Source organism: Heterodontus francisci, chromosome X (genome assembly GCF_036365525.1).
Source record: "Heterodontus francisci isolate sHetFra1 chromosome X, sHetFra1.hap1, whole genome shotgun sequence".
Lineage (NCBI taxonomy): Eukaryota > Metazoa > Chordata > Chondrichthyes > Heterodontiformes > Heterodontidae > Heterodontus > Heterodontus francisci.
The window spans coordinates 22,901,848-22,922,771 of record NC_090421.1 but is presented as its reverse complement, the minus strand read 5'-3'; positions in this window follow the sequence as shown (position 1 = coordinate 22,922,771).

Sequence of the window (20,924 nt, the reverse complement as noted above, 5' to 3'; positions counted from 1 at the left end):
TATAAATTGTGCGGGGATATAAATTAAGAGGGGACATAAATTAAGGGGCGTATAACGTGCAGAGGGATATTACTTGTGTGGGGATATAGATTGTGGGGGATATAAATTGTGGGGGATATAAATTGCAGGGGGATATTAATTGTGGGGTGATATAAATTGTGGGGGATATAAATTGCGGGGGGATAAAAAATGATGCATGTATAAATTGTGGGGGACATAAATTGAGGGGGGATAAAAATTGTGAGGGGATATAAAGTGTGGGGGAACATAAATTATGGGGGATATAAATTGAGGGAGGATATAAATTGAGGGGGATAAAAATTGAGGGAGGATATAAATTGTGGGGAATATAAATTGTGGGGGGATATCAATTGATGGGGGATATAAATTGCAGTGAGATATAAATTTCGGGTTATGTAAATTTTGGGTGATATAAATTGCTGTGGGATATAAATGGTGGGGGATATAAATTGTGGGGGATATAAATTGCGCGGTGATATAAATTGTGGGTGATATAAATTGTGGTTGACATAAATTGTGGGGGATATGAATTGTGGGGGGATATAAATTGTGGGGGATATAAATTGTGAAGGATATGAATTGTGGGGGATACAAATTGTGGGGGATATCAATTGCGGGAGGATACGAATTGCGGGGGGATACGAATTGCAGGGGATATAAATTGTGGGGTGATATGAATTGAGGGAGGGTATAAATTGTGGGGATATAAATTGAGGGAGGATATAAATTGCGTGGGATATAAATATTGGGGTGATATCAATTGCGGGGGGATATAAATTGTGGGGTTATATAAATTGAGGCATGTATAAATTGCGGGGGATATGAATTGCGGGGGATATAAATTCTGGGGGGTTGTAAATTGTGGGGCCATATAATTTGTGAAGGGATATAAATTGTGTTAGGATATCCATTGTGGGGGATATAAATTGCGGGGGGATAATAATTGTGGGGGATATAAATTGTGGGGGAGATAAATTGCAGGGGAATATAAATTGTCGAGGTATATGAATTGTGGAGGGATATAATTTGTTGAGGATATAATTGCGGGGGGATAAAAATTGTGGGGGATATATATTGTGGGGGATATAAATTGCGGGGGAATATAAATTGTGGAGGTATATAAATTGTGGAGGGATATAAATCGTGGCAGGATATACATTGTGGGGGTTATAAATTGCGGGGGATATAAATTGCGGGGGGATATAAATTGCAGGGGATATAAATTGTGGTGGGATATAAATAATGGGGAGATTTAAATTGCGGGGGATATATATTGCAGTGTGATGTAAATTGTGGGAAATACAAATTGTGGGGGGATATAAATTGCGGTGGGATATAAATTGTGGGGGATATAAATTGCGGAGGGGTATAAATTGTGGAGGGATATAAATTGTGTGGGGATATAAATTGGGCGGGGATATAAATTGCAGTGAGATATAAATTTTGGGTTATGTAAATTTTGGTGGATATAAATTGCGGTGGGATACAAATGGTGGGGGATATAAATGGTGGGGGATATAAATTGCGGGTGATATAAATTGTGGGGGATATAAATATTGGGGGATATGAATTGTGGGGGATATAAATTGTGGGGGGATATCAATTGCGGGAGGATACGAATTGGGGGGGATATGAATTGCGGGGGATATAAATTGTGGGGTGATATGAATTGAGGGGGGCTATAAATTGTGGGGGATATAAATTGAGGGAGGATATAAATTGTGTGGCATATAAATAGTGGGGTGATATCAATTGCGGGGGTATCTAATTTGCGGGGGGATATGAATTGCGGGGGATATTAATTGCGGGGGGATATAAATTGTGGGGGATATAAATTGCGGGGGGATATAAATTACGGGGGGATATAAATTGTCGGAGGATATAAATTGAGGCATGTATAAATTGCGGGGGATAGAATTTGTGGGGGGATATAAATTGTGCGGGGTTATAAATTAAGAGGGGACATAAATTAAGGGGCGTATAAAGTGCAGAGGGATATAACTTGTGTGGGGATATAGATTGTGGGGGATATAAATTGTGGGGGGATAGAAAATGATGCATGTATAATTTGCGGGGGACATAAATTGAGGGGGGATAAAAATTGTGAGGGGATATAAATTGTGGGGGAACATAAATTATGGGGGATATAAATTGAGGGAGGATATAAATTGAGGGGGATAAAAATTGAGGGAGGATATAAATTGTGGGGAATATAAATTGTGGGGGGATATCAATTGATGGGGGATATAAATTGCAGTGAGATATAAATTTTGGGTTATGTAAATTTTGGGGGATATAAATTGCTGTGGGATATAAATGGTGGGGGATATAAATTGTGGGGGATATAAATTGCGCGGTGATATAAATTGTGGGTGATATAAATTGTGGTTGACATAAATTGTGGGGGATATAAATTGTGGGGGGATATAAATTGTGGGGGATATAAATTGTGAAGGATATGAATTGTGGGGGATATAAATTGTGGGGGATATCAATTGCGGGAGGATACGAATTGCGGGTGGATACGAATTGCAGGGGATATAAATTGTGGGGTGATACGAATTGAGGGAGGATATAAATTGTGGGGATATAAATTGAGGGAGGATATAAATTGCGTGGGATATAAATATTGGGGTGATATCAATTGCGGGGGATATAAATTGTGGGGGATATAAATTGCGGGGGGATATAAATTACGGAGGGATATAAATTGTCGGAGGATATAAATTGAGGCATGTATAAATTGCGGGGAGAGAATTTGCGGGGGGATATAAATTGTGCGGGGATATAAATTAAGAGGGGACATAAATTAAGGGGCGTATAACGTGCAGAGGGATATTACTTGCGTGGGGATATAGATTGTGGGGGATATAAATTGTGGGGGATATAAATTGCAGGGGGATATCAATTGTGGGGGGATATAAATTGTGGGGGATATAAATTGCGGGGGGATAAAAAATGATGCATGTATAAATTGCGGGGGACATAAATTGAGGGGGGATAAAAATTGTGAGGGGATATAAATTGTGGGGGAACATAAATTATGGGGGATCTAAATTGAGGGAGGATATAAATTGAGGGGGATAAAAATTGAGGGAGGATATAAATTGTGGGGAATATAAATTGTGGGGGATATCAATTGATGGGGGATATAAATTGCAGTGAGATATAAATTTTGGGTTATGTAAATTTTGGGTGATATAAATTGCTGTGGGATATAAATGGTGGGGGATATAAATTGTGGGGGATATAAATTGCGCGGTGATATAAATTGTGGGTGATATAAATTGTGGTTGACATAAATTGTGGGGGATATAAATTGTGGGGGGATTTAAATTGTGGGGGATATAAATTGTGAAGGATATGAATTGTGGGGGATACAAATTGTGGGGGATATCAATTGCGGGAGGATACGAATTGCGGGGGGATACGAATTGCAGGGGATATAAATTGTGGGGTGATATGAATTGAGGGAGGATATAAATTGTGGGGATATAAATTGAGGGAGGATATAAATTGCGTGGGATATAAATATTGGGGTGATATCAATTGCGGGGGGATATAAATTGTGGGGGATATAAATTGCAAGGGGATATAAATTGCGGGGGGATATAAATTGTGGGGTTATATAAATTGAGGCGTGTATAAATTGCGGGGGATATAAATTGCGGGGGGATATAGATTGTGGGGGATATAAATTGTGGGCGGATAAAAAATGATGCATGTATAAATTGCAGGGGACATAAATTGAGGGGGTATAAAAATTGTGAGGGGATATAAGTTGTGGGGGAACATAAATTATGGGGGATATAAATTGAGGGAGGATATAAATTGAGGGGGATAAAAATTGAGGGAGGATATAAATTGTGGGGAATATAAATTGTGGGGGATATCAATTGATGGGGGATATAAATTGCAGTGAGATATAAATTTTGGGTTATGTAAATTTTGGGTGATATAAATTGCTGTGGGATATAAATGGTGGGGGATATAAATTGTGGGGGATATAAATTGCGCGGTGATATAAATTGTGGGTGATATAAATTGTGGTTGACATAAATTGTGGGGGATATAAATTGTGGGGGGATTTAAATTGTGGGGGATATAAATTGTGAAGGATATGAATTGTGGGGGATACAAATTGTGGGGGATATCAATTGCGGGAGGATACGAATTGCGGGGGGATACGAATTGCAGGGGATATAAATTGTGGGGTGATATGAATTGAGGGAGGATATAAATTGTGGGGATATAAATTGAGGGAGGATATAAATTGCGTGGGATATAAATATTGGGGTGATATCAATTGCGGGGGGATATAAATTGTGGGGGATATAAATTGCAAGGGGATATAAATTGCGGGGGGATATAAATTGTGGGGTTATATAAATTGAGGCGTGTATAAATTGCGGGGGATATAAATTGCGGGGGGATATAGATTGTGGGGGATATAAATTGTGGGCGGATAAAAAATGATGCATGTATAAATTGCAGGGGACATCAATTGAGGGGGTATAAAAATTGTGAGGGGATATAAGTTGTGGGGGAACATAAATTATGGGGGATATAAATTGAGGGAGGATATAAATTGAGGGGGATAAAAATTGAGGGAGGATATAAATTGTGGGGAATATAAATTGTGGGGGATATCAATTGATGGGGGATATAAATTGCAGTGAGATATAAATTTTGGGTTATGTAAATTTTGGGTGATATAAATTGCTGTGGGATATAAATGGTGGGGGATATAAATTGTGGGGGATATAAATTGCGCGGTGATATAAATTGTGGGTGATATAAATTGTGGTTGACATAAATTGTGGGGGATATAAATTGTGGGGGGATTTAAATTGTGGGGGATATAAATTGTGAAGGTTATGAATTGTGGGGGATACAAATTGTGGGGGATATCAATTGCGGGAGGATACGAATTGCGGGGGGATACGAATTGCAGGGGATATAAATTGTGGGGTGATATGAATTGAGGGAGGATATAAATTGTGGGGATATAAATTGAGGGAGGATATAAATTGCGTGGGATATAAATATTGGGGTGATATCAATTGCGGGGGGATATAAATTGAGGCATGTATAAAAATTGCAAGGGGATATAAATTGCGGGGGGATATAAATTGTGGGGTTATATAAATTGAGGCGTGTATAAATTGCGGGGGATATAAATTGCGGGGGGATATAGATTGTGGGGGATATAAATTGTGGGCGGATAAAAAATGATGCATGTATAAATTGCAGGGGACATAAATTGAGGGGGTATAAAAATTGTGAGGGGATATAAGTTGTGGGGGAACATAAATTATGGGGGATATAAATTGAGGGAGGATATAAATTGAGGGGGATTAAAATTGAGGGAGGATATAAATTGTGGGGAATATAAATTGTGGGGGGATATCAATTGATGGGGGATATAAATTGCAGTGAGATATAAATTTTGGGTTATGTAAATTTTGGGGGATATAAATTGCTGTGTGATATAAATGGTGGGGGATATAAATTGTGGGGGATATAAATTGCGCGGTGATATAAATTGTGGGTGATATAAATTGTGGTTGACATAAATTGTGGGGGATATAAATTGTGGGGGGATATAAATTGTGGGGGATATAAATTGTGAAGGATATGAATTGTGGGGGATATAAATTGTGGGGATATAAATTGAGGGAGGATACGAATTGCGGGTGGATACGAATTGCAGCGGATATAAATTGTGGGGTGATACGAATTGAGGGAGGATATAAATTGTGGGGATATAAATATTGGGGTGATATCAATTGCGGGGGATATAAATTGTGGGGGATATAAATTGCGGGGGGATATAAATTACGGGGGGATATAAATTGTCGGAGGATATAAATTGAGGCATGTATAAATTGCGGGGAGAGAATTTGCGGGGGGATATAAATTGTGCGGGGATATAAATTAAGAGGGGACATAAATTAAGGGGCGTATAACGTGCAGGGGGATATTACTTGTGTGGGGATATAGATTGTGGGGGATATAAATTGTGGGGGATATAAATTGCAGGGGGATATCAATTGTGGGGGGATATAAATTGTGGGGGATATAAATTGCGGGGGGATAAAAAATGATGCATGTATAAATTGCGGGGGACATAAATTGAGGGGGGATAAAAATTGTGAGGGGATATAAATTGTGGGGGAACATAAATTATGGGGGATATCAATTGAGGGAGGATATAAATTGAGGGGGATAAAAATTGAGGGAGGATATCAATTGCGGGGGATATAAATTGTGAGTGATATAAATTGCAAGGGGATATAAATTGCGGGGGGATATAAATTGTGGGGTTATATAAATTGAGGCGTGTATAAATTGCGGGGGATATAAATTGCGGGGGGATATAAATTGTGGGGGGATATAAATTGAGGGGGGATATAATTTGTGGAGGGATATAAATTGTGGTAGGATATCCATTGTGGGGGAAATAAATTGCGGGGGGATAATAATTGTGGGGGATATAAATTGTGGGGGATATAAATTGCAGGGGAATATAAATTGTCGAGGGATATGAATTGTGGAGGGATATAATTTGTTGGGGATATAAATTGCGGGGGGATAAAAATTGTGGGGGATATAAATTGTGGATGATATAAATTGCGGGGGAATTTAAATTGTGGAGGTATATAAATTGTGGAGGGATATAAATTGTGGCAGGATATACATTGTGGGGGTTATAAATTGCGGGGGAAATAAATTGCGGGAGGATATAAATTGTGGGGGATATAAATTATGGTGGGATATAAATAATGGGGAGATTTAAATTGCGGGGGATATAAATTGCGGTGTGATGTCAATTGTGGGAAATACAAATTGTGGAGGTATATAAATTGCGGGGGGATATAAACTGTGGGGGATATAAATTATGTGGAGATGTAAATTGTGGGGGATATACATTGCGGGCGATATAAATTGTGGGGATATATATTGTTGGGAGATATAAATTATGGGGCGATATAAATTATGGGCAGATATAAACTGATGCGTGTATAAATTACGGGTGATATAAATTGCGGGGGATATAAATAGCAGGGGGATATAAATTCTGGGGGGATATAAATTGAGGGGTGTATAAATTGCGGGGGGATATAAATTGCGGGGGGATATAAATTGCGGGGGGATATAAATTCTGGAGGGACATAAATTGTGGTAGGAAAGATATTGTGGGGGATATCAATAGTGGGGGATATACATTGTGGGGGTTATAAATTGTGAGGGTATATAAATTGAGGGGTGTATAAATTGCGGGGGATATAACTTGTGGGGGGGATATACATTATGGGGGATATAAATTGTTGGGGTTTATAATTTGTGGGGGGATATAAATTGAAGGGGGGTTATAAATTGCGGGTGTATAGAAATTGCTGGGGGATATAAATTGAGGCATGTATAAATTGTGGGGGATAGAAGTTGCGGGGGGATATAAATTGTCTGGGGATATAAATTAAGGGGGGACATAAATTAAGGGGGGTATAAATTGCGGAGGGATATAACTTGTGTGGGGATAAAAATGATGCATGTATAAATTGCGGGGGATATAAATTGAGGGGGGATAAAAATTGTGAGGGGATATAAATTGTGGGGGAACATAAAATATGGGGGATATAAATTGAGGGAGGATATAAATTGTGGGGGATATAAATTGTGGTAGGATATCAATTGTGGGTGATATATTGCGGGGGATATAAATTGTGGGCGATATAAATTGTGGGGATATATATTGTGGGGGATATATATTTTGGGGGATATAAATTGCGGTGGGATATAATTTGTGGGGGATATAAATTGTGGGGGATATAAATTAAGGGGTGATATAAATTGTGGGGAATATAAATTGTGGGTGATATAAATTGCAGGGGGGATATAAATTGTTGGGGGATATAAATTAGCGGTGGATAGGAATTGTGGGGGATAGAAATTGCGGTGTGATGTAAATTGTGGGAAATACAAATTGTGGAGGTATATAAATTGCGGGGGGATATAAACTGTGGGGGGATATAAATTATGTGGAGATGTAAATTGTGGGGGATATAAATTGCGGGCGATATAAATTGTGGGGATATATATTGTTGGGAGATATAAATTATGGGGCGATATAAATTATGGGCAGATATAAACTGATGCGTGCAAAAATTGCGGGTATATAAATTGCGGGGGATATAAATAGCAGGGGGATATAAATTCTGGGGGGATATAAATTGAGGGGGGTATAAATTGCGGGGGGATATAAATTGCGGGGGGATTTAAATTGCAGGGGTATATAAATTCTGGAGGGACATAAATTGTGGTAGGAAAGATATTGCGGGGGATATCAATAGTGGGGGATATACATTGTGGGGGTTATAAATTGTGAGGGTATATAAATTGAGGGGTGTATAAATTGCGGGGGATATAACTTGTGAGGGGATATACATTATGGGGGATATAAATTGTTGGGGTTTATAATTTGTGGGGGGATATAAATTGAAGGGGGGTTATAAATTGCGGGTGTATAGAAATTGCTGGGGGATATAAATTGAGGCATGTATAAATTGTGGGGGATAGAAATTGCGGGGGGACATAAATTGTCTGGGGATATAAATTAAGGGGGGACATAAATTAAGGGGGGTATAAATTGCGGAGGGATATAACTTGTGTGGGGATAAAAATGATGCATGTATAAATTGCGGGGGATATAAATTGAGGGGGGATAAAAATTGTGAGGGGATATAAATTGTGGGGGAACATAAAATATGGGGGATATAAATTGAGGGAGGATATAAATTGTGGGGGATATAAATTGTGGTAGGATATAAATTGTGGGTGATATATTGCGGGGGATATAAATTGTGGGCGATATAAATTGTGGGGATATATATTGTGGGGGATATAAATTGTGGATGATATAAAATGCGGGGGAATATAAATTGTGGAGGTATATAAATTGTGGAGGGATATAAATTGTGGCAGGATATACATTGTGGGGGTTATAAATTGCGGGGGATATAAATTGCGGGGGGATATAAATTGTGGGGGATATAAATTATGGTGGGATATAAATAATGGGGAGATTTAAATTGCGGGGGATATAAATTGCGGTGTGATGTAAATTGTGGGAAATACAAATTGTGGAGGTATATAAATTGCGGGGGGATATAAACTGTGGGGGGATATAAATTATGTGGAGATGTAAATTGTGGGGGAAATACATTGCGGGCGATATAAATTGTGGGGATATATATTGTTGGGAGATATAAATTATGGGGCGATATAAATAATGGGCAGATATAAACTGATGCGTGTATAAATTGCGGGTGATATAAATTGCGGGGGATATAAATAGCAGGGGGATATAAATTCTGGGGGGATATAAATTGCGGGGGGATATAAATTGCGGGGGGATATAAATTGCGGGGGGATATAAATTCTGGAGGGACATAAATTGTGGTAGGAAAGATATTGTGGGGGATATCAAACGTGGGGGATATACATTGTGGGGGTTATAAATTGTGAGGGTATATAAATTGAGGGGTGTATAAATTGCGGGGGATATAACTTGTGGGGGGGATATACATTATGGGGGATATAAATTGTTGGGGTTTATAATTTGTGGGGGGATATAAATTGAAGGGGGGTTATAAATTGCGGGTGTACAGAAATTGCTGGGGGATATAAATTGAGGCATGTACAAATTGTGGGGGATAGAAGTTGCGGGGGGATATAAATTGTCTGGGGATATAAATTAAGGGGGGACATAAATTAAGGGGGGTATAAATTGCGGAGGGATATAACTTGTGTGGGGATAAAAATGATGCATGTATAAATTGCGGGGGATATAAATTGAGGGGGGATAAAAATTGTGAGGGGAGATAAATTGTGGGGGAACATAAAATATGGGGGATATAAATTGAGGGAGGATATAAATTGTGGGGGATATAAATTGTGGTAGGATATAAATTGTGGGTGATATATTGCGGGGGATATAAATTGTGGGCGATATAAATTGTGGGGATATATATTGTGGGGGATATAAATTTTGGGGGATATAAATTGCGGTGGGATATAAATTGTGGGGGATATAAATTGTGGGGGATATAAATTAAGGGGTGATATAAATTGTGGGGAATATAAATTGTGGGTGATATAAATTGCAGGGGGGATATAAATTGTTGGGGGATATAAATTAGCGGTGGATAGGAATTGTGGGGGATAGAAATTGCGGTGTGATGTAAATTGTGGGAAATACAAATTGTGGAGGTATATAAATTGCGGGGGGATATAAACTGTGGGGGGATATAAATTATGTGGAGATGTAAATTGTGGGGGATATAAATTGTGGGGGATAAAAATTGTGGGGGATATAAATTAAGGGGTGATATAAATTGTGGGGAATATAAATTGTGGGTGATATAAATTGCAGGGAGGATATAAATTGTTGGGGGATATAAATTAGCGGTGGATATGAATTGTGGGGGATAGAAATTGCGGTGTGATGTAAATTGTGGGAAATACAAATTGTGGAGGTATATAAATTGCGGGGGATATAAACTGTGGGGGGATATAAATTATGTGGAGATGTAAATTGTGGGGGATATAAATTGCGGGCGATATAAATTGTGGGGATATATATTGTTGGGAGATATAAATTATGGGGCGATATAAATTATGGGCAGATATAAACTGATGCGTGCAAAAATTGCGGGTGATATAAATTGCGGGGGATATAAATAGCAGGGGGATCTTAATTCTGGGGGGATATACATTGAGGGGGGTATAAATTGCGGGGGGATATAAATTGCGGGGGGATATAAATTGCGGGGGGATATAAATTCTGGAGGGACATAAATTGTGGTAGGAAAGATATTGTGGGGGATATCAATAGTGGGGGATATACATTGTGGGGGTTATAAATTGTGAGGGTATATAAATTGAGGGGTGTATAAATTGCGGGGGATATAACTTGTGGGGGATATACATTATGGGGGATATAAATTGTTGGGGTTTATAATTTGTGGGGGGATATACATTGAAGGGGGGTTATAAATTGCGGGTGTATAGAAATTGCTGGGGGATATAAATTGAGGCATGTATAAATTGTGGGGGATAGAAATTGCGGGGGGACATAAATTGTCTGGGGATATAAATTAAGGGGGGACATAAATTAAGGGGGGTATAAATTGCGGAGGGATATAACTTGTGTGGGGATAAAAATGATGCATGTATAAATTGCGAGGGATATAAATTGAGGGGGGATAAAAATTGTGAGGGGATATAAATTGTGGGGGAACATGAAATATGGGGATATAAATTGAGGGAGGATATAAATTGTGGGGGATATAAATTGTGGTAGGATATAAATTGTGGGTGATATATTGCGGGGGATATAAATTGTGGGCGATATAAATTGTGGGGATATATATTGTGGGGGATATAAATTGTGGACGATATAAATTGCGGGGGAATATAAATTGTGGAGGTATATAAATTGTGGAGGGATATAAATTGTGGCAGGATATACATTGTGGGGGTTATAAATTGCGGGGGATATAAATTGCGGGGGGATATAAATTGTGGGGGATATAAATTATGGTGGGATATAAATAATGGGGAGATTTAAATTGCGGGGGATATAAATTGCGGTGTGATGTAAATTGTGGGAAATACAAATTGTGGAGGTATATAAATTGCGGGGGGATATAAACTGTGGGGGGATATAAATTATGTGGAGATGTAAATTGTGGGGGAAATACATTGCGGGCGATATAAATTGTGGGGATATATATTGTTGGGAGATATAAATTATGGGGCGATATAAATTATGGGCAGATATAAACTGATGCGTGTATAAATTGCGGGTGATATAAATTGCGGGGGATATAAATAGCAGGGGGATATAAATTCTGGGGGGATATAAATTGCGGGGGGATATAAATTGCGGGAGGATATAAATTGCGGGGGGATATAAATTCTGGAGGGACATAAATTGTGGTAGGAAAGATATTGTGGGGGATATCAAACGTGGGGGATATACATTGTGGGGGTTATAAATTGTGAGGGTATATAAATTGAGGGGTGTATAAATTGCGGGGGATATAACTTGTGGGGGGGATATACATTATGGGGGATATAAATTGTTGGGGTTTATAATTTGTGGGGGGATATAAATTGAAGGGGGGTTATAAATTGCGGGTGTACAGAAATTGCTGGGGGATATAAATTGAGGCATGTACAAATTGTGGGGGATAGAAGTTGCGGGGGGATATAAATTGTCTGGGGATATAAATTAAGGGGGGACATAAATTAAGGGGGGTATAAATTGCGGAGGGATATAACTTGTGTGGGGATAAAAATGATGCATGTATAAATTGCGGGGGATATAAATTGAGGGGGGATAAAAATTGTGAGGGGAGATAAATTGTGGGGGAACATAAAATATGGGGGATATAAATTGAGGGAGGATATAAATTGTGGGGGATATAAATTGTGGTAGGATATAAATTGTGGGTGATATATTGCGGGGGATATAAATTGTGGGCGATATAAATTGTGGGGATATATATTGTGGGGGATATAAATTTTGGGGGATATAAATTGCGGTGGGATATAAATTGTGGGGGATATAAATTGTGGGGGATATAAATTAAGGGGTGATATAAATTGTGGGGAATATAAATTGTGGGTGATATAAATTGCAGGGGGGATATAAATTGTTGGGGGATATAAATTAGCGGTGGATAGGAATTGTGGGGGATAGAAATTGCGGTGTGATGTAAATTGTGGGAAATACAAATTGTGGAGGTATATAAATTGCGGGGGGATATAAACTGTGGGGGGATATAAATTATGTGGAGATGTAAATTGTGGGGGATATAAATTGTGGGGGATAAAAATTGTGGGGGATATAAATTAAGGGGTGATATAAATTGTGGGGAATATAAATTGTGGGTGATATAAATTGCAGGGAGGATATAAATTGTTGGGGGATATAAATTAGCGGTGGATATGAATTGTGGGGGATAGAAATTGCGGTGTGATGTAAATTGTGGGAAATACAAATTGTGGAGGTATATAAATTGCGGGGGGATATAAACTGTGGGGGGATATAAATTATGTGGAGATGTAAATTGTGGGGGATATAAATTGCGGGCGATATAAATTGTGGGGATATATATTGTTGGGAGATATAAATTATGGGGCGATATAAATTATGGGCAGATATAAACTGATGCGTGCAAAAATTGCGGGTGATATAAATTGCGGGGGATATAAATAGCAGGGGGATATAAATTCTGGGGCGATATAAATTGAGGGGGGTATAAATTGCGGGGGGATATAAATTGCGGGGGGATATAAATTGCGGGGGGATATAAATTCTGGAGGGACATAAATTGTGGTAGGAAAGATATTGTGGGGGATATCAATAGTGGGGGATATACATTGTGGGGGTTATAAATTGTGAGGGTATATAAATTGAGGGGTGTATAAATTGCGGGGGATATAACTTGTGGGGGATATACATTATGGGGGATATAAATTGTTGGGGTTTATAATTTGTGGGGGGATATAAATTGAAGGGGGGTTATAAATTGCGGGTGTATAGAAATTGCTGGGGGATATAAATTGAGGAATGTATAAATTGTGGGGGATAGAAATTGCAGGGGGACATAAATTGTCTGGGGATATAAATTAAGGGGGGACATAAATTAAGGGGGGTATAAATTGCGGAGGGATATAACTTGTGTGGGGATAAAAATGATGCATGTATAAATTGCGGGGGATATAAATTGAGGGGGGATAAAAATTGTGAGGGGATATAAATTGTGGGGGAACATAAAATATGGGGGATATAAATTGAGGGAGGATATAAATTGTGGGGGATATAAATTGTGGTAGGATATAAATTGTGGGTGATATATTGCGGGGGATATAAATTGTGGGCGATATAAATTGTGGGGATATATATTGTGGGGGATATAAATTTTGGGGGATATAAATTGCGGTGGGATATAAATTGTGGGGGATATAAATTGTGGGGGATATAAATTAAGGGGTGATATAAATTGTGGGGAATATAAATTGTGGGTGATATAAATTGCAGGGGGGATTTAAATTGTTGGGGGATATAAATTAGCGGTGGATATGAATTGTGGGGGATAGAAATTGTGGAGGTTTATCAATTGTGGGAGGATATAAATTGTGGGGGACAAAAATTGAGGGAGGATATAAATTGTGGGGAATATAAATTGTGGGGGTATATCAATTGATGGGGGTTATAAATTGCGGCGGGATATGAATTGTGGGGGATATAAATTGCGGGGGATTCAAATTTTGGGGGATAAAAATAGCGGGGGGATATAAATTGCGGGGGGATTTAAATTGTGGGGTGATATAAATTGAGGCGTGTATAAATTGTGGGGGATATAAATTGCGGGGGGATATAAATTGTGGGGGGATATAAATTGTGGGTGGATATAAATTGAGGCGTGTATAAATTGTGGGGGATATAAATTGAGGGAGGATATAAATTGTGGGGGATATAAATTGTGGTAGGATATAAATTGCGGGGGATATAAATTGCGGGGGGATATCAATTGTGGTGGGATATAAATTGTGGGGGATATAAATTGTGGGGGGATAAAAATTGATGCATGTATAAAATGCGGGGGATATAACGTGAGGGGGGATAAAAGCTGTGGGGGGATATAATTTGTGGAGGGATATAAATTGTGGTAGGATATCCATTGTGGGGTATACAAATTGCGGGGGGATAAAATTTTTGGAGGTATATAAATTGTGGAGGGATATAAATTGTGGTGGAATAAAAATTGTGGGGGACATAAATTGTGGGGGATATAAATTGCGGGGGAATATAAATTGTGGAGGTATATAAGTTATGGAGGGATATAAATTGTGGCAGGATATACATTGTCGGGGTTATAAATTGCCGGGGATATAAATTGAGGGGGGATATAAATTGCGGGGGGATATAAATTGCGGGGGATATAAATTGTGGTGGGATATAAATAATGGGGAGATTTAAATTGTGGGGGATATAAATTGCGGGGTGATTTAAATTGTGGGGGATCTAAATTGTGCAGGCATATAAATTGCGGGGGGATATAAATTGTGGGGGGATATAAATTATGGGGAGATGTAAATTATGGGGGATATAAATTGTGGGGATTGAAATTGTGGGGGGATATAAATTGGGGGGATATCAATTCTGGAGGGACATAAATTGTGGTAGGAAAGATATTGTGGGGGATATAAATTGTGGGGGATATACATTGTGGGGGATATAAATTGTGAGGGTATATAAATTTAGGGGTGTATAAATTGCGCGGAATATAACTTGTGGGGGGATATACATTAGGGGGGATATAAATTGTGGGGATTTATAATTTGTGGGCGGATATAAATTGAGGGGGGATATGAATTGCGGGAGGATATAAATTGCTAGGGTATATAAATTTGGGGGTATATAAATTGTGGGGATATAAATTTTGGTGGATATAAATTGCGGTGGGATATAAATTGTGGGTGATATAAATTGCGGAGGGATATAAATTGTGCAGGGTTATAATTGTGGGGGGATATAAATTGGGGGGGATATAAATTGTGGGGGATATAACTTGCGGGGTGATATAAATTGTGGGTGATATAAATTGTGGGAGATATAAATTGTGGGGGATATAAATTGCGGGGGGATATAAATTGTGGGGGATATAAATTGTTGGGGATATGAATTGTGGGGGATATAAATTGTGGGGGGATATCAATTGCGGGAGATTACGAATTGCGGGTGGATATGAATTGTGGGGGATATAAATTGTGGGGTGATATGAATTGAGGGAGGATATAAATTGTGGGGGATATAAATTGAGGGTGGATATAAATTGTGTGCTATATAAATAGTGGGGTGATATCAATTGCGGGGGGATATAAATTGCGGGGGGAAATGAATTGCGGGGGATATAAATTGCGGGGAGATATAAATTGTGGGGGATATAAATTGCGGGGGGATATAAATTACGTGGGGATATAAATTGTGGAGGGATATAAATTGAGGCATGTATAAATTGCGGGGGATATAAATTGCGGGGGGATATAAATTGTGCGGGGATATAAATTGTGGGGGATATAAATTGCGGTGGGATATAAATTGTGGGGGATATAAATTGCGGAGGGATATAAATTGTGGAGGGTTATAATTGTGGGGGGATATAAATTGGGGGGGATATAAATTGTGGGGGATATAACATGCGGGGTGATATAAATTGTGGGTGATATAAATTGTGGGAGATATAAATTGTGGGGGATATAAATTGCGGGGGGATATAAATTGTGGGGGATATAAATTGTTGGGGATATGAATTGTGGGGGATATAAATTGTGGGGGGATATCAATTGCGGGAGAATACGAATTGCGGGTGGATATGAATAGCGGGGGATAGAAATTGTGGGGTGATATGAATTGAGGGAGGATATAAATTGTGGGGGATATAAATTGAGGGAGGATATAAATTGTGTGCTATATAAATAGTGGGGTGATATCAATTGCGGGGGGATATAAATTGCGGGGGGATATGAATTGCGGGGGATATAAATTGCGGGGAGATATAAATTGTGGGGGATATAAATTGCGGGGGGATATAAATTACGTGGGGATATAAATTGTGGAGGGATATAAATTGAGGCATGTATAAATTGCGGGGGATATAAATTGCGGGGGGATATAAATTGTGCGGGGATATAAATTGAGGGGGGATACAAATTGTGAGGGGATACAAATTGTGGGGGATATAAATAGCGGGGGATATAAATTGCGGGGGGATATAAATTGAGGGGGGATATAAATTGAGGCGTGTTCCATTGTGGGGGAGATAAATTAATGGGGGACATAAATTAAGGAGGGTATAAATTGCGGAGGGATATAACTTATGTGGGGATATAGATTGTGGGGATATAAATTGTGGGGGATATAAATTGCAGGGGGATATCACTTGTGGGGGGATATAAATTGTGGGGGATATAAATTGAGGGGGGATAAAAATTGTGAGGGGATATAAATTGTGGGGGAACATAAATTATGGGGGATATAAATTGAGGGAGGATATAAATTGTGGGTGTTATAAATTGTGGGGGATATAATTTGCGGGGTGATATGAATTGTGGGTGATATAAATTGTGGGGGGATATAAATTGTTGGGGGATATAAATTATCGGGGGATATGAATTGTGGGGGATAGAAATTGTGGGAGCATATCAATTGCGGGAGGATATAATTTGTGTGGGATAAAAATTGAGGGAGGATATAAATTGTGGGGAATATAAATTGTGGGGGGATATGAATCGCGGGGGATATAAATTGCGGGGGATACAAATTGCGGGGGATATAAATAGAGGGGGATATGAATTGCGGGGGGATATAAATTGAGGGGGATATAAATTGAGGCGTGTATAAATTGTGGGGGATATAAATTGAGGGGGGATAAAAATTGTGAGGGGATATAAATTGTGGGGGATCATAAATTATGGGGGATATAAATTGAGGGAGGATATAAATTGTGGGGGATATAAATTGTGGTTGGATATAAATTGTGGGTGATATATTGCGGGGGAATATAAATTGTGGGGGATATAAATTGCGGGGTGACATCAATTGTGCGGGGAGAGAAATTGCGGGGGATATAAATTGTGGGGGATATAAATTGTGGGGGATGTAAATTGCGGGGTGATATAAATTGTGGGGAATAGAAATATTGGGTGATATAAATTGTGGGGGGATATAAAATGCGGGGGGATATAAATTGTGGGGTATATAAATTGAGGCGTGTATAAATTGTGGGGGATATAAATTGCGGGAGGATATAAATTGTGGGAGGATATCAATTGCGGGAGGATATAAATTGTGGGGTATATAAATTGAGGGTGGATATAAATTGTGGGGGATATAAATTGTGGGGGGATATGAATTGCGGGGGACATAAATTGCTGGGGATGTAAATTGCGGGGGGATATAAATTGTGGGGTTATATAAATTGAGGCGTGTATAAATTGCGGGGGATATAAATTGCGGGTGGATATAAATTTTGTGGGGATATAAATTGTGGGGATATATAAATTGTGGGGGGATATAATTTGTGGAGGGATATAAATTGTGGTCGGATATCCATTGTGGGGTATACAAATTGCGGGGGAATAAAAATTCTGGGGGATATAAATTGTGTGGGATAAAAATTGCGGGGGAATATTAATTGTGGAGGTATATAAATTTTGGGGGATATGAATTGTGGGGGATATAAATTGTGGGGGGATATCAATTGCGGGAGGATATAAAACGTGGAGGGACATAGATTGTGGGAGGATATAAATTGTGGGGATCATAAATTATGGGGGATATAAATTGAGGGTGGGTATAAATTGTGGGGGATATGAATTGTGGGGGATATAAATTGTGGGGGGATAAAAATTGAGCATATATAAATTGCGGGGGATATAACTTGAGGGGGGATAAAATTGTGGGGGATATAAACTGTGGTAGGATATAAATTGCGGGTGAAATATCGCGGGGGGATATAAATTGCGGGACGATAAAAAATTGCTGGGGGATATAAATTGCTGGGGGATAAAACTTGTGGGGGATATACATTGTGGGGATATAAATTTTGGGGGATACAAATTGCCGTGGGATATAAATTGTGGGGGATATAAATTGTGGGGGACATAAATTGTGGGGGGATATAAATTGCGGGGGATATAAATTGTGGGGTATATGAATTGTGGGGGATATAAATTGTGGGAGGATACCAATTGCGGGATGATATAAAATGTGGGGGATATAAATTGAGGGAGGATATAAATTGTGGGGGATATAAATTGTGGGTGGATATCAATTGAGGGGGAATATAAATTGCGGGAGGATACCAATTGCGGGATGATATAAATTGTGGGGGATATAAATTGTGGTAGGATATCAATTGTGGGGGATATAAATTGTGGGAGGATACCAATTGCGGGATGATATAAAATGTGGGGGATATAAATTGAGGGAGGATATAAATTGTGGGGGATATAAATTGTGGGGGGATATCAATTGAGGGGGTATATAAATTGCGGGGGATATGAATTGCGTGGGATATAAATTGCTGGTGGATGTAAATTGAGGGGGGATATAAATTGTGGGTTTATATAAATGGAGGCGTGTATAAATTGCGGGGGATATAAATTGCGGGGGGATATAAATTGTGGGGGGATATAAATAGTGGGGGGATATAATTTGTGGATGGATATAAATTGTAGTAGGATATCCATTGTGGGGTATACAAATTGCGGGGGGATAAAATTTGTGGAGGTCTATAAATTGTGGAGGGATATAAATTGTTGGGAATATAAAGTGTGGGTGGAGAAAAATTGTGGTGGATATAAATTGTGGGGTATATAAATTGCGGGGGAATATAAATTGTGGAGGTATATAAATTGTGGAGGGATATAAATTGTGGCAGGATATACATTGTAGGGGTTATAAATTGCGGGGCATATAAATTGAGGGGGGATATAATTTGCGGGGGGATATAAATTGCGGGGGATATAAATTGTGGTGGGATAAAAATAATGGGGAGATTTAAATTGCATGGGATATAAATTGAAGGGTGATTTAAATTGTGGGGGATCTAAATAGTGGAGGCATATAAATTGCTGGGGGATATAAATTGTGGGGGGATATAAATTATGGGGAGATGTAAATTGTGGGGGATATAAATTGCGGGCGATATACATTGTGTGGGATATAACTTGTGGGGGGAGATACATTATGGGTGATGACAATTGTGGGGGATATAAATTGTGGGGGGATATAAATTATGGGGCGATATAAATTATGTCAGGATATAAACTGATGCGTGTATAAATAGCGGGGGATATAAATTGCGGGGGGATATAATTTCTGGGGGGATATAACTTGCGGGTGATTTTAATTGTAAGGGGCAAAAATTGTGGGTGGATATAAATTGCGGGGGGATATAAATTGCGGGAGGATATAAATTGAGGGGGGTTAAAATTGCGGGGGGATATAAATTGCGGGGGGATATAAATTGCGGGAGGATAGAAATTGCAGGGGGATATCACTTGTGGGGGGATAAAAAATGATGCATGTATAAATTGCGGGGGATATAAATTGGGGGGGATATAAATTTAGGGGGGATAAAAATTGTGAGGGGATCATAAATTATGGGGGATATTAATTGAGGGAGGATATAAATTGTGGGTGATATAAAAAGTGGGGGATATAATTTGCGGAATGATATAATTTGCGGGGAATATAAATGGTGGGTGATATAAATTGTGGGGGGAGAGACATTGTTGGGGGAAATAAATTATCGGGGGATATGAATTGTGGGGGATAGAAATTGTGGGGGTATAGCAATTGCGGGAGGATATAGTGTGTGGGGGATAAAAATTGAGGGAGGATATAAATTGTGGGGAATATAAATTGTGGGAGTTATGAATTGCGGGCGATATAAATTGCGGGGGATACAAATTGTGGGGGATATAAATAGCGGGGGATATAAATTGCGGAGGGATATAAATTGTGGTGGGATAAAAATAATGGGGAGATTTAAATTGCATGGGATATAAATTGAAGGGTGATTTAAATTGTGGGGGATCTAAATAGTGGAGGCATATAAATTGCTGGGGGATATAAATTGTGGGGGGATATAAATTATGGGGAGATGTAAATTGTGGGGGATATAAATTGCGGGCGATATACATTGTGTGGGATATAACTTGTGGGGGGAGATACATTATGGGTGATGACAATTGTGGGGGATATAAATTGTGGGGGGATATAAATTATGGGGCGATATAAATTATGGGAGGATATAAGC